Genomic DNA, 15,063 nt, shown 5'->3' with positions numbered 1-15,063 from the left:
ATTTATTGCTCTTCAACAAACTCATCACTTTTAAGGAAGTTGCATAAGTTTAAGTGCCAGCTGCTGCTTTGAGACCCAAACAGGTAAGTGGCTAACCACATTTTGGCATTACGAAATGATTTAAATTGGGATAAAGTAGAGCAGAGAAATATACTGCATAAAAGTGCTATAATTTCATTAAACTAAGAGCTCAGCTCGAATATAATATTAGTTGAAATCTTATAAAGGTGAGCTGCATTATTAATGTATACGGAAATGTGTTTTGGAAATTTTTATCAGCACACAAATATAATTAATCAAAATTTCTTGATGAAACAAATAATATGTGACAATTGTACAAACTGTGAAGTGTTGGTGTTCAAGAACTGCGGTGGACAAGAACTACGGTGAAAAACAAAATTGTGAGGGGAACTTCGACTAACACGTCATGGAAGTATGCGCCAGCCGCCACACATATTCACACACTCGCCCAATCAGTCGCTGTTCAGTCGCAATTGCGCGAGAATGTATTGCTTTTTTTTTCAACTTATCACTAACACAATCTTATCGTCAGCTGAAATCAGCACGATCATTTTGCTTAGACGGCAGCGAAGTGACATTGTGTTAATTTTTTTCGTATATCACTCACACATTCTTAGTTTTTTTCGTCAGCAAACTGATTCTTAACTCCTGCTACGTCAGCCCAATCGCTGATTCTGTCAAATTCCCTGCGAGCTGGCTGACGGTCTGATATTGCCCACACCAATAAATCTTTTCACCATGCATTTATCCAATAGACATGTAAAGTAGGGGGAAGTGAGAGAGCAAAAGCACATTTCATTTTGATGGGAAATTTCAATTTTTGAACGCAAACATTTTTACTTGTATTTGCAAGGGAGAAAAACAGCTGATTGGAAAGTAAGCATAAACACGAATTAAAATTTGCGAATTGAGCCAAAGTTCTAAATTAAAGAAAAAGTGATTCAAATGGAGCATTTAAGTAAATATATTTCAGATAAAATTTATAAAGTTTATTTGAAGTCGTCTATTAAATAGCAATCGGCCAATGATATAGAGGTAGGTTCTTCCGAAAATGAGAGGAACATCGAAGGGATCTAAATAGCTACCCTTGCACTATAAAATTGTAACGGGGAAGTTAAACTTCAACACTACAGCCGTACATTTAGACAGTCATGCTATCAGAAAAATAGTGGACAGACTGTTCCCCATGCACCCTATGCTGTGCGAGGACCGAGATCCCCAAGGTGACGAGATGCTCCCACCCTTCACCGAGGAACAGCTTAAAACCGCGACAAGAAGCCTCAAAAGGTACAAAGCTCCGGGCCCAGATGGCATCCCAGCTGAAGTTCTCAAACTTGTAGCTGAAAGCCGACCAGATGCATTGCATACATTGCTCAAAGCATCTTCCGTAAGCTGTGGAAAATACAGAAACTGATACTGGTCATTAAGAGTAAGGGTTACCCAGCGCAACCGTCAGCTTGGCGTCCGCTTTGCATGCTGGACAGCGCCGAGAAATTGCATCAGAAACTCATACAGCGCAGACTTGCAGAGTTTGTTGAGAGTGCAGGAGAATTATCAGCAATGCAATACGGTTTCCGCCGCGGGAAAATAACCCTTGGCGCAATAGAGGAGGTGGTAAACAGCGCACAACGCAGACGCCACTACCCGAACCTCAACACTGTCCTGGCTTGATGTACGAAACGCCTTTAACCCTACGATGGTTAGATGTTATAAAGGCACTACGAGAACGGTTTCGAATATCTGCATACCTGTTAAGGATTCTCCAGAGCTACTTGAGTGAGCGTGAACTGCTGTACGATATACCAGATGGTCAGAAAACAAAAGCGATAACGTCTGGTGCAGCTCAAGGATCTATTCTCGGCCTCGATCTCTGGAATCTGAGCTACAATGAGATATGGAGCATAGAAATGCTAGAAAATATATATCTAGTGGGACATGCGGACGATATAGCGGCGGTCATACCAGCTCGGGACACTGAGGACGCTAGAAAGAAGCGGAACCAAGTCATGATAAGGACGCAAATATGGCTTGCGGACCACGGCCTGGAACTCGCCAAACATAAAACCGAAGCCATCCTTATGACACGAGGTCACATGCCACTCGAGGTCAGCATGCAAATAGGCGACACGTCCTTAGTGATCCAAAAAGTAGTGAAATACTTAGGTATTCAACTAGACTGCAGGCTTACTTTCTGGGCCCACATACGGCATGCGGCTACCAAAGCAGCAAAGATCACGGGTATGCTAAGTGGATTAATGGCAAACATCGGTGCACCAACACAGAGCAAAAGAAAGCTAAAAATGAAATGAAAAGAAAATCATTGCACACATTTTTAGGAAAAAATCCGAAGTCCAAAACTCTCTTCAGTTAACACAATTTAGTCACACAGCTCCTATGTATGTATGTATTTGCTCATCTAGCACTCATTCATTACTAACAGTATTTCTCTTCATACGCAAATCCACAATCATTTTGGCACCAAACAGCAAGAGGGGAAATTGTCATAGCGGCATCGTCACGGCGCGAAACAGTTAAAATACGAAATTTCTAAAATTACTATACGAAACGGTACGAAACGAACAAATTGATGGCAATTAACGAACAGAAAAGACATGCCAATTCGCGTAGGGACACCCTTCCTATGCTTATTACCCCATAGCCTTTGCGCTGAAAAAGTTCATGTGTTTGCATTTCTTTGTTGTAATTTTTATCACTAACTATTTTATACACCCAAATACCTGAAGTGATTAAGCGAGGTGTATAGCACTAAACATAAATTTTACTGCTCATCTTGATCCTTGAAAGAATGCTTAATTTTTTCAGTTCAGTTTAATAAAACTTCCTGCATAAATCACTTTGGCATTTTTGTATTACTTCACGTGCAGCCACATTGAGATAGTTACTTTGTTTTTGTTTGCCTATTGCAACTATATATATGTATATGCATAAGTACATGCATGCATAAGTTAAGTTAAAAGTTGTTCCATTATGCGAGTCGTATGTTAATGTCACTCTCAAAATATGCAAAATATATTACATTTCCCTTTACGCTCTATCGCTGTTGAACTCTGATGTACTCAGTACTTAAATTCTAAAGAGGACATATAAATAACATATTCATAGCAACATCTACTTTTATGTGCAAGTAAAAAAGTTGTCAAATGCATATACAAACATATTTACCTAATAACCTCATTTGCGTCAACGCAGATGCGATAGATGTCGCTCTGCTCTGTGGAGAACATCTGCTGAGCGCTGAACTATGTAACAATAAGTAAAACAACGACGGCAAGTGATGGAATGCAGCAGATGACAACGGACAGGGAAAGTAATATATTGCATGTTTGTTTTATGGAGGAGAATACTGAGAGAGGGCATTATTACAGCTAAAGTATTAAAGGCAAAAGCCATGACAAAGTAGGGGAATTTCATGTTAACTGAATCGCAATATGAATAGAAATTACTTTTGATGCCTTTGGTGGACATATGGAGATTTGGCAAGCGTTACTATCAACTTAATACGGGTTTGCCTTTTGTTTGCCAAGAAAATTAGTTGAGACCTGCAATCTTTGGTGTTTTAGTGCGTTTTAAAACCCTAAATGGCTATAGAAAAAAGCCTAAGAAGAAAGAGTTTTATAGTGACGAAAAACATGTCATCAAGGACATCTTGAAGAAGAAGGTGAATTGTTTCCGGTAATGGCATAAAGTGGGTTTTCCTTTACAGTAAAATCCGCTTAAGTACTCAACCGCTTAAGTGCCTAACATACTTAAGTAACCAAAATTTTTGGGCACTCTGCTTTTTGTAAGAAATGGGAAGAAAATCCTCCTCTTAAGTAACTCCCGGCTTAAGTGACTGGGTACACACTGATTCGTCGACAGAGGGATGAACTCAAAGTTTCTAAGGATGCTTGTGTGCCCATAAGTGAGGTTGAGCTTATAGCCCGAGCCTCTTAGTCTGATTTCGGTGCAGCGGCTATTCTCCTGCGCTGTCTACGGGTACCACGTTTAACATTGCGTTGAGCGCCAGAGTAGGAATCGTTCGAAGCACCCCACTGATTCGAATGAGTGTCGACCTCTGAACGATCTCCAGCTTCTTCACCAATGTCGTCCTCTCTAGTGAGTTCCACCAGACTATGACTCCATATAACAAGATAGGCTGTAACCTGGTATTATATAGCCAAAACACAATTCTAGGCGAAAGTCCCTATCTTTTGCCAATTGCGCCCTTGCATCCATACAAGGCGATTGTTGCCTTCCTCACTCTTTCCTCAATATTGGGCTTCCATGTAAGCTTGCTGTCAAGGATATTACCTAGGTACCTCACCTTGTCAGAAAGCATCAGAGGAGCGCTCCCTAGTGAGGGAAATTGAGCTCTGGGTATTTTATATTTCTTCGTAAATAGGACGGGCTCCGTCTTAAGAGGATTCCCCGACAGGCCGCAATGCGTTGGCCATCTAACAACTACGTTCAGATATCTCTGCATCAATTTGTACAGAGTATCCACAAATTTTCCTCTAACAATTAGTGCCACGTCATCCGCGTAGGCAATTACCCTGCAGCCCTCTTTCAAAAGCTCCTCCAGCAAGTCATTTACAACAACAACCCATAGCAGAAATGCACTCGCAAGAAAAATTTCGGGTATGCAGTTTCAAAGATTAATGAATTTGGCTTTAACAAAGTGCAAGTTTCAAGTAGATCAAAAATAACGCTGATTTTTGTAATTTTTTTCGAATGCGTCCTTATGCATTTGCTCCCTTTAACGCCTACTCCAAGTTTTTTTATATTATATGTAAGAAAACACTCAACACAGGCAACAGAAAAAGTTGTCAAATGTCAGCACGATTCAATAATCTTTGAAACTGCATACCCGAAATTTGTCTAAAGACTCAGAGTAAAATGTTTGAAATTTTGATGAAAATTTGCTGAATTCTTACAAATTTTATACAAAGTTCCAAACTTTGCTTTATACTCTGTGGGCAAAAAGTAAGGTGAATTTGGTTGTAAAATGAAAAATCTTTATTTATTCTTGTAAATCAATTTCATCCCCTTCAAAATAAGCCTCTCTCGATGAAATTCACTTATGCCAAGGATTTTTCCAATTCCCGAAACATGCCAAATAGTCCATTTCCGGTATAGCCATCAGCACCTTCTTCGATTCAGCTTTTATCTCCTCAATCGACTCGTAACGCGTTCCCCGGAGTGGTCTCTTGAGTTTTGGGAACAGCCAGAAGTCACACGGAGCCAAATCAGGCGAATACGGTGGTTGCGGAACGATATGCGTGGAATTTTTGGTGAAATGGTCACGAAGAACGAGTGCAGTGTGAGACGGTGCATTATCGTGATGCAAAAACCAATAGTTGTTGGCCCATAATTCTGGTCTTTTTAGACGAATTGCTTCACGTAAACGACGCATAACGCTCAAATAATATTCCTTATTAACAGTTTGGCCAGGTGGAAGGAATTCATAGTGCACCACACCACGAAAATCGAAAAGAACGACTTTGACGTGCTCCTTTCGGTCTGGCCTCGCCTTTAGCACGATATGCGCTTGATTGGTCGGTTGTTTCAGGGTCGTAAGTATAAATCCAAGTCTCGTCTCCCGTAATGATGCATTTGAGCTTGTCCTGATAGTCTGAAAGCATTGTTTCATACACATCAACGCCACGACTTTTTTCCAAGAAACTGAGAGTTTTCGGTACCAAACGAGATTTGACTTTTCGTAGGCCCAAATGGTCTTTCAAAATGGTTTTCACAGATCCTTCTGATATTCCGATCATATCAGTAAGGTCTTTAACAGTCAACCGACGATTTTTGTGCACTAACTCCTCCTACGCTCCAAGTCATCAACACGTTCTCGACCCTCTTTGAAGTCTTTGAATTTGATTCCGCAAACAAAATTTGATGGCACTTTTCTGCTCAATCAAATCGGACATTGTAAAAATCGAAAAATGCACTCTTGGTCGTTTGGTAAACACAAGCGTAAATATATTACTGATAACGACATTCACATGAAAGTTGGTCCAGATGTTATTAACAGTGCTGCCAACTCATGAAAAAAATAACTAGAGCGAAATTTTAGTCCCGCGAAGTTTGACAAATAAATTCACCTTACTTTTTGCCCACAGTATTATGGTTTTTATTGTAGTGTGAATTATATTTTCACAAAAAAATAATTACAGTTACAAAAAAAATAAATAAATAGTCAAAACTTTTCAATAAAAATATGGTATCACTTTATTTTGACGTTGGCGTTGAATAAACAATTATTTATAATTGCCACTTATGCCCATCACTTTGTGTTTGGCCGAGCTCCTCCTCCAATTTATTTGTTGAAGTTTTTCATGCCATACCAACCTCAAGAATATTGTAAAAAAGTTGAGTTATTAGTTATTGTTGTTATCGCCGAACTGTTTTCTCTCTGTCTCTTCTCCACTGTTTTCCTCGACTTTTTTAGTGCCATTTTTTCTTGCTTTTTCGCAACTCATTTTTAATTTTCCATCTCATTACCCGTTTTATTTTTGGTGTGCAAACAGTTTGGTGCGGTAACAGTTGGGCATGTCAGCTGTCAGTGTATGGGTGCAGCATTACAATGAATATTTCGAACCTCCAAAAAAGCTGAAATTGCCACAAAAAATCAGTTGTTTTACTATTCTCATTTCAATTCAGCATTGCTGATGATGTTTCCGTTCAATTTCATCAAATTTGTGTGTTTTTATGTGTGTATGTGTGTATGTATGTACGTATGTATATATGTATGTGAGTACTTGCATCCGTATAACTGTGCATGCTTGCATTCTTGCATCTGTTGCATGTGCATATGAGCACTCCCAATTTATTTTATTTCTGCTCTTATTTTCTAATATTTTTTTGTTGCTTGCTTTGGCAACAGCTGAAAGCTGGATTGTGTCTCATTTGAATTTAAATTTTGAATTCGTAAATTATGTTAAATATTCAAATAAATATACTAGCTATTTGAGTAGAAATCTGTGGCTTCATTTAGATTCTAGATTTCATCGGCCAACCAACACACCTACTCCCTGTAGAGCAATGCTGGTAAACTGAAGTCACAGTAGAGCCTCAACTTGTGGAATCTTTAAGTTTACCAACTTCCCGCAGAGACACGCCGAATGTGTAGCTTCCAATGGAACTTGGGTAAAGCATCATTCCAATATGCCTAACTTCCGATGAAAGTGGGAAACGTGGTTGTTTAATTTCAGAAGTCGAAAGGAGGGAGGTTTATATTTTCTGGTAAATAGCACCAGCTCTGTTTTGTCAGAGTTGACTCGTAGGCCACAACTGGCAGCCCAGTAACTGAGCAGAGCCAGTGACCCTTCCAAAACCTCAGCCATAACTGAGGGAAACGGTCCCGATACCATTAGGACCAAGTCATTGGCGTATGCTATTATCTTAACCCCAGCCTTATTTAGCATTATCCGAACTTCGACAATAGCAACTAGCCAAAGTAGGGGCGAAAGGACACTACACTGCGGCGTCCCACTATGAACGAATCTACTGACATTAGCCCCTCTTGCCACCGAATTAACTTCCCTGCAGCCAAGTAGGAACAAGATCCAGAGAGGTGGTAATAGAATTTTCCGGAAAGTGATTATTTACCAGGTTAATCAAAGATTCTTCTGCAGATTCAGCCCACTCCCCGTCCTCCCTTTTTACAAGAGGAGTGGGCCCTCGAGAGGATCTTGATTAGCCTGGCAGAATCCTTCACAGATTTAATGGATTCGCAGTACTTCTTCCAGGAGTTGCGTTTCGCATATTTAATGACTTTTTGTATTCATATTCAAAATTATACGGTAATTTTCAAAGTTTTTGGTTTGGCAGCATTCGTTAAAAACCCGCCTAACCTTCTTGTTCAAGTCGGTCAGCGTCTTGCTCCACCAGGGAGGAAAGTCTTTCTTGCTAAAAGATACTGGCCAAACTACTTCGAAGGCCGTCTGATAGGATCGCTGCAAGTGTGCCCCCTGCTTGTCCAGTTGATCAGTGGATGAGTAGGAAAAAGTTCGCCTGTTCAATTTATTATTGAAAGCCCTATTGAACAGATACCAGTCAGTTCTTTTAGGGTTCTTGTGGGGAGATATGGTTTTTCGTGCGAAATTGATTTCGAAAAGGATCAACCTGCGATTCGAAAAGGAATTTCTCTGAGAAAATTTTCAATAATCAACCCTAATGGCAGTCGAATTAGTCGAAAGAGTGATATCAAGAACCTCCTCCAAACCGTTTGATGTTTCCAATGCTGGAAATGCAAACGTGGAGGTGTTGCGCTTGTTCGAAATAAGGATATTATGGCTAATGATGAAAGTAAGTAGAAAATCCACTATTTACTAAAATTAGTTTAAATTTGCTTGAGAAGCATAAACGAGTAATTAAACTCCACAACTGAAATTTTGGAAAAAAATAGTTTTTAAATAGTAGTGTTAAACGTAAAAAAAAGAACCAATATTTCGAGGCAAGTGGTATCTTATACTTTTGTCTTTAGGCCATTGATGATCTATTTCACTATTCACTTCAATGGGTTGATAGAAATTTGAAATTTCAAAAATAGGCAAGGCAAGAAGCATTGAGAGAATGGTAATTAATAAAACACTCAGGCTAAATCCCATTGTACCGGAGCGCTAGAAAGTGAGAGGGTAAGTAGTCAAGAAGGAAAGGAGAGAAATGACATAGAGAAAGAGATGGGATAGAATTGAGACAGAGGCGGAGATAGTTAGCCCTGTGAGAATTTTCGTGCTTCGCTGAAAAATCTGAAAATATCCTCCAGTTTGAGAGCATGAATTTTATTCATTCTCATGACAGTGGAACCCAAAAGAAAAAGAGAAAATGCTCAGTGCTAGCCGCAACCTCTAAGAAAGATAGGCAAATCGGTTGCTCAATGATCCCAATGGTGGTTATATGCTGACCTCATGGGTTGTGTCCTGTAATAATACCAACTATCAACCGAACGTCTTTTCTACCAAGTTTTAGAAGAAAGTCCGAGAGTTTTCTGTTCCGGCTTGTCACAAAACACTTTGCAGTTCTGCAGCGTTCTAGACCGGACCATCGCTCTTTATATAAATTGCATACATAATCGCTAATCCACTTCTTGATTCCAGCAGAACTGATTCCGATTATTGGCTCTGGTCCCTGTGGGGTAACCACTGATTCATTCCCTTGAACACTGCGGTGTCCTGGAACACATATAAGTGTGAGCTTATTTCATCTTTGAGGTTTGCTTCGCGCTCTCCAAGTGCCTTCAGTGTATCCTGACTGTCACTAAAGACTCTAATCTGTTTTCCGTTCCATCTCCTCCGATTATTTCCACTCCAATTTACATTCGCTTCTTTGTAAGGCTTTGCTCATTCGATATTTCCTAGTACATAAATCTTTGGCTGACTACCTTACCTAAATTTTTTTCATTATTGATGTATGCACTCGCAAATAAGAGATTTAGTTTCCCTCGCTTGAATTCTCCACATTCAGTTTTCCCGGTACTAATCGAGTTAATCCAATAATATTTTCAAAATAAACTGAACAAAGTTTCTGCTCTTTCATCCTTCATGTGCAGTAGTTCCAGAAGCATGCCAAAAATACATGAACGAAACCAGAAAACAAGAGGAAAGGGTGAGGAATGGTCATTAGTTCAATGCCACAATTCTACTTCACTACAATGTGTTTCTCCTGCGTTCCGCACTTGATTTTCATCACTTCCAATACTTTAGTTTTCGTGTGTAAGTCATCGTAGCCACAAATTGTTTACGCTGTAGCTTCTCTCAGCTGTGGCAACGTAAATGCATGCAACATTGAAACTGCTTGCCACACTGTAACTAACTTGCACCGCTGCTCATATATTCGTACGTACCCTAAATATGTATGTTCATATGTATATATGTTTGTGTCTATCTTGAAAAAAGTTCCCTGCAGCGAACTTCACTAATCCCGAACTGGTTCGCTTGTAATGAATTAAGGGCTGTAGGTGTTTCGCGTTATTTGTCATATAAGCAGGTAGAGCTAAATGCGATAATAAGTTCTAAATTTCACAGGTAAGAGCTGGGTCTCTTTCTCTAGTACTTAAATATATATGTAAGATCTAGTAGCTATGCATTCCTTTTTCGGAAATTTTGTATTAATCCGCATATGCCCATCTATTTAATACTAAAATCCACCGATGGGTTCTATGCATCCATTTTCAACAGTTTAGAATTAGTACTAAAATTGGCAGATGAGATTTTGTAAGAAAGTTTTTATTTAGTACTAAAATAGTTTAGTACTAAAAATAGCACTTAAGATGTTATCTCTGCACCCGTATATTAACACTTTGGTATTAGTACTAATGCATCCCCTTTTCATCTGTTTAGAACTAGTACTAAAATTGTACTAAAATGGAATTAGTATTAAAACTGACGAATAACATCTGGTAAGCTCTGCATTACTTTTTCAATTAGTACAATACCTTTTGAAATTAGTACTAAAATCGATAGATGATATATATCAAGCTCTACATCCTTTTTCGATAGTTTGTATTTAGTCCTAAAACCGACCGATGAGTTCTATGCATCCCCTTTTCGACTGTTTGCAACTAGTACTAAAATTGGTAGATAACATCTAGTAAGCAATTTTGAGTTTGTACTAAAATAGTTTGGAATCGGTATGGAATGATATTTAGGAAGCTCTGCATCCGTTTTGAATAGTTTGCATTTGGTACTAAAATCGACCGATAAAACTATGAATCCCCTTTTCAAAAGTTTGGAACTAGCACTAGAATTGGCAGATGGGATTTAGTGAGAAATTTTGACATAGTACTAAAAGAAGTTTGTAATTGGTACTAAAATCGACAGATGAGATGTAGTAAGCAAAAGTGAGTTAGTGCCAAAAAAGTTTGGAATTAGTACTAAAATCGCCATCACTTTTACGATAGTTTGAGAACCAGTACTAAATTCAGAATTTGTACTAAATTCGATATATGTCTAGTTACCAAATTTGTGTTAGTACTAAAAAAGTTTGGAATTAGTACTAAAATCGACATTCCTTTTCGATATTTTGAAAACCAATACTAAATTCAAAATAGGTTGTAATTGGATCTAAAATCAACAGGCGAGATCTAATTAGCAATATTAAGTTAGTACCAAAACTTTGTCTAATTAGTACTAAAATCGCCAACACTTTTACGATAGTTTGAGACCTAGTACCAAAGTCGGAAATAGTACTAAATTCGAAAAAGGTCTCGTTAGCTATTTTAAGCTAGTACTAAAAAAGTTTGGAATTAGTACTAAAATCGCCGTCACTTTTACAATAATTTGAGAACCAGTACTAAATTCGGAATAAGTACTAAATTCAAAATATTCAAAATCGAAAGCGGATCTCATAGTAAGCAATTTTTCGTTAGTACTAAAACAGTTTGGATTTGGTACTAAAATCGCCGGATGAGATCTTCATGCCTTTCTTGATAGTACTATCGGTACTAAATTCGGCAGATTAAATCTAGAAGCTCTGCGTTTTTTTTTTTTTTTTTTTTGATAGCCCTGATTTAGTACTAAATTAAACCAATAAGATCTACAATACTCTACCACCCTTTTCCGTAGCTCAATATTAGTACTAAATTCCACCAATGAGTATGCTCTTTGTTTGGTTTTCTGTAGCTCGAAACTAGAAATATTTCGACATATGCGCTCTTCTAACCTCTGTATACCTTGTACTAAAATTGGCAGATGAAATCTACAGCGCTTTGCATTCCTTTTTAATAGCCTGGCGAAAATTCGGCAAAGTAGAATCCTCTGCACCTCTTTCTGATAGCTTCGAACTAGTACTAAACTTGTCCTAGACAGTCGATCAACCTTCCATGACAGTTCGGAATAAGTACTAAAATAGACCTAGAGATAGTTCGGAACGAATATTTAAGTCGATAGATGGAATCTAGATTTCCCAGCTGCCGTTTTGATATCTCGAAACAGATATTATATCCGACTGATCCAGGTACTGAATTCGAAAATTTAGTTAAATATATTTCATTAAATTTGTATATAGCTTTTTCTTCTTTTTGTTATACTTCTGTTTTGTTTAAACTTATTTGGCTTTATTTTATATTATTTAAAACTTTTTTTTTTAACTTTTATTTATTTCATTTTAGTCCTTGAATGGTGGACTATGCCGCGATCGTCATGTGCTAGACGGCTAATACACTTTTCTGTTTTGATAAAGTGAAGAAATCTAGGCTGGTACTTCTGTTATAAGTAGCTACCATAAATAGTTCAAAATTGTCCAAATCGTACTTGCTCTGAACCAGAAGCCCCTCTCACACCAGTTCAGGTTTTCTCTGCTGGGTTACTCCATCACTTTTGTTATATGTAAGTGACTTCAACTCACCAAACATTAGTTTGCTTAATTTGGTTTAAATTTTTGGAAATTGTTCCAAGTTGTGCAAGGCAACGAGTGAAGGTGGCTGTCTCTTTAATTGGTGAACTCTCAACTTTCGCCGCAAACTCGTTTAGCCATAACTGTTTCGGGTAATTGAAGTTGACGGCCTGTGCTACGAGGCATCTCTACTCGATTAAGTTAATAAAAAGTATATGCGATTACTCAGCTCGGGTGTTATAAATTTAGTTTAGTTGAATTGTGGGATAGGATGGTCTGTTAGAAGTTTTTATGTGACATTGGGAATTCTATTTTCTGAACAAAAAAAAATATCAGTGGCTTGCGGGTTTTCTTATTTCTGATTGTCAATGGATGGACATTGGAAAACTAAAAATTGTAATTTTTCAAAAGAATGACATTTTCTCAAATACTCATATTATTCAAATAATCAATGGGTTGTATTGACTTGTTTTTTTTTTAATTTTGTTCATCCTACTGCATCATTAAGTTAATTTCTCAGATTTAATGGCTACATGTCTTGCTCTGCTACCTTTGCATTTGCCTAGCAGAGATCCTTCTAGGGTATTACTAATTTTTTTGTAATGAAATGCGAATATGTAGCCCCGTGTTGCTTACGATAGATTTTCACCTTCTCCAGACCAAAGTATATAACCTTATCACAGTTCTCAAATCGGTAGAGCGTAACTTTTTCGGCAAAGAAATGACGTATATGACAATCGGCCCTCCGGTCGTAAATTATGAAAGGCCCCATGAAGGCTGCTAGACTGCGGAAAATACAAATCAGTGGATGACATCGGCCGAAACACCTGGTCTCTCGAATGACGACATGGACCTGATGGAGTACTCCAATCCTTAAATTACATTTATAAAGAGATTATCGCCACCTTCACTCAGTCCTGTTCCACATGTGCTATAATCGAAGACAAACCACTACGTTAAGGTGAATTGAGACGAAGAGTTGTAATTATCTCGTGAGAGTGGCGTTACATTGGCACATTCGCGTTTAGATGTTTTAGCAAACTTAACTTCAACCTATGGGGAATTGAGTCTGATATACTCAAAATATGTTCTGTTAGTGAACAAATTTTGCCTCCCACTAATCATCTCTTCTCAACATTTAAAGAGCTTAATCAACCATTGACTTCTTCGCCAGTGTCGCTCTCGAACTCCTCTCTCTCTCTCTCTCTTTGCCTTGTTCCTCTTTGGGATCGGCCCTCCTTGTCTTCATATGCCAGGTTCCTCTGTCCTGCGCTGTCACATCCTCAAGGTGCTGCTCTCGTATGCCCCTTTGTATCGTATTTAGACAGGTCGATTGTGGTCTTTCTCTAGTTCTTGTTGGCTCAGTTATGTTCATGGTGAGTTTGACGATGTGGTCTTACCCATACCATCTTAGCTTGCCTTCTTAGCTTGCATTGCTCAGCATTCCGACCCGCACAGCATTACTGGGCTCATGCCTGTCCCTTAATCGCATTTTCCTGCCACATAACGTGCAGGTATCCGGGTTTGTTCAATATTGTTATTTGTCAATATTTAATTCCAAGTGTTCAGTTTTCTCTACAGCAAGCGAGGTCCTCATTAAATAAGACTACATCGTCCAAGTAATGGATATTCCATGGCGGTTTTTATTGAATTTTACCTGTCAGATGATCCATAACAATGTTAAAAATCAACGGGCTGAACCTTAGTTCACACCGACCATAACTGAGAGCTTTTGCGTTAGTCCGCCTGATATACTCGTATATACTTATGTGGTGGTTTCGTGGTATATGTTTTGAATCAGGTTGATGCATTTTTCTGGTATTCCTTTGACTCTTAAGTATAGCCATACTACTTGCTTAAGTACCCTATCGAAGGCCTTCTCTAGATCTATAAAAACTATATGCAGATTTTTCTTCATACTCCGGTATTTCTCCGTTAGTACTCGAATTGCCTATATCGTATCTGTTATGGACTTTACGACTACGAATCCGCATTGGTTAAGTATTATTTCTGCCATTTTTTCGATCCGATCTTTCCCATATCTGAAGGGTATGCGATCTAAGATTATGTCCAAGATATTCGCTCTAATGCAAAGTTAGTATTTGTCATATTTGACTACACTTATGACAATTTTGCTGATTATACATTAAATACGTGCTACTTGAGGAGTGCCAGACCGGCTCTTCAACCATTTCACCTATACGAAATATTATATGATTTTAAATAATTTTTTTTTCTAACGAAATAGTTCCATTTATGTACGCCTCAAGTTGGGAATTGGTTGAAAGCCTAATTCTCCCAGTATATTTCAGAATATCTGCTACGAAAGAAGCATTCTTGATTTCATTCGGATTAATTTGGTCTTGAAGAAAGACATGCAGTCTTGTCTTTGGGCAATACACTTGCACAAGATATGCTCTGTGATTTCGTCATCCTCCAGACAGACCCGACACTTTGTCTTATTCTCAGTGTTAAGTTTTGAGAGATGGTCATTTAAGTAAAAGTGATCTGTCAGAAAACCAATTACTTTTCTTATGTCTACTTTACGCATTTATGCAATTCCCTATTGTCTTATAAAGCCTTAAAGTTTTTATAAGCAATTGGGTTTGACGGAGTTCTTGTGTGACTGGTATTTCTTTCAATATTTTTCCAACTATAATATTTACTCTCCATTTAACTTTAATGCCCAGCTGATACTGCAGT

The sequence above is a fragment of the Anastrepha ludens genome, chromosome 3 (assembly GCF_028408465.1).
Source record: "Anastrepha ludens isolate Willacy chromosome 3, idAnaLude1.1, whole genome shotgun sequence".
Taxonomy (NCBI): domain Eukaryota; kingdom Metazoa; phylum Arthropoda; class Insecta; order Diptera; family Tephritidae; genus Anastrepha; species Anastrepha ludens.
The sequence above is the reverse complement of the archived record's forward strand: the minus strand, read 5'-3'. Positions refer to the sequence as shown.